The sequence below is a fragment of the Mirounga leonina genome, unplaced genomic scaffold (genome assembly GCF_011800145.1).
Source record: "Mirounga leonina isolate KUSES-001 unplaced genomic scaffold, KU_Mleo_1.0 Mir_101664, whole genome shotgun sequence".
Lineage (NCBI taxonomy): Eukaryota > Metazoa > Chordata > Mammalia > Carnivora > Phocidae > Mirounga > Mirounga leonina.
The window spans coordinates 5,392,236-5,393,482 of NW_023270175.1; positions in this window are offsets into that span (position 1 = coordinate 5,392,236).

Below are 1,247 nucleotides of genomic sequence, written 5' to 3' on the forward strand. Positions count from 1 at the left end.
ATATTGAAGCTTCTCCTGGCTCCATGGCCATCTGTGACTCTGTGCTATACCCATACATCTCCACCTCAAAGTATGAGGAGGAGTTAGTGTCAAGTGATCCACATGGATATTGGTGGCATAGAACTGCTGGGCTAGTAAGCCACCACGGGCCCATGGTCTGAGCCCTGGGTCATCTAATTAGCTTGAATGATTCTATTTTTTTCCTGATAAATTGACTGGGTTTTAGTATGGCCACAGCCTTCAGATTATAATACATGTAATCATGCCAGGCAGTCACAGTCACCTTCTTGAGAACCCAAGCCAAGGCAATGATATAGACAGAATCCTAGGTCTGCATAAACTTGTGAGAGCTCATTTCTCCTTTTTCTCCTCCTCATACTTATTTTTCTTGTTCATCATTTGTTTGTATTATGTGCTAGGTTCTGTTCTACATTTTATTCTCATTAGTTCCTGCAATAACCCTATGCAGTAGATGTATCATTATAACCACTTTACTGATGAGAAAACTGATGCTTAGGTAGGCTAAATAAATTGCCCAAAGTCACCCAGCTTGTCAGTGGCTAAGCTGGTATTGAAACCAAGGTCCGTCTAATGCCAAAGCACTTATTTCTTCTTGTTAAGTAGTATTCTACTTCTAATAAAAGAAAAGTTCTGTGTTCCCTGGACATTGGTTATCAGGGCCAACTTCATGCTAGACTTGAATTTATTATTTCAGTCTTTTCTCTTTGACCTAATACAGATGAAATTACTGCTCTGGCTTCCATACAATGCACCCTGGCCATAGTAATCTCTGGCTCTGATCTTATCCTGAAAGTTTGTACCTAACCTGAACAGTCCTTGGTGTGAAGGTCTGGGGCCTAGAAAACCCATAGTTTTAGTCTCTCCAGACCTTCATGATGCCTATATTCCAGAATCTTTCTTCACTCATTTGTTCATTTAAAACATTTTTTATTGAGTTGGACATGGACACTAGATGGTCATTGCCCCTGCATTCCTGGCTCTTGCAGCCTAATGGGAGAGACATAAATGTGTACACACACACACACACACACACACACACACAGACACAGGAGAAGTAATTTCAAGTTGCAATAAGTATGATGAAAAAAACAAATAGGGTGCCATGCCAGAAAAATAGACTTGGGTCTATTTTAGATAGCCATGGAAGGTTGCTCTGAGGTGGTTATCTGGAAAGATAAGAAGGACCAAGCCATGTGAAGATCCAGAGAAAGATAGCAACAGGCAGA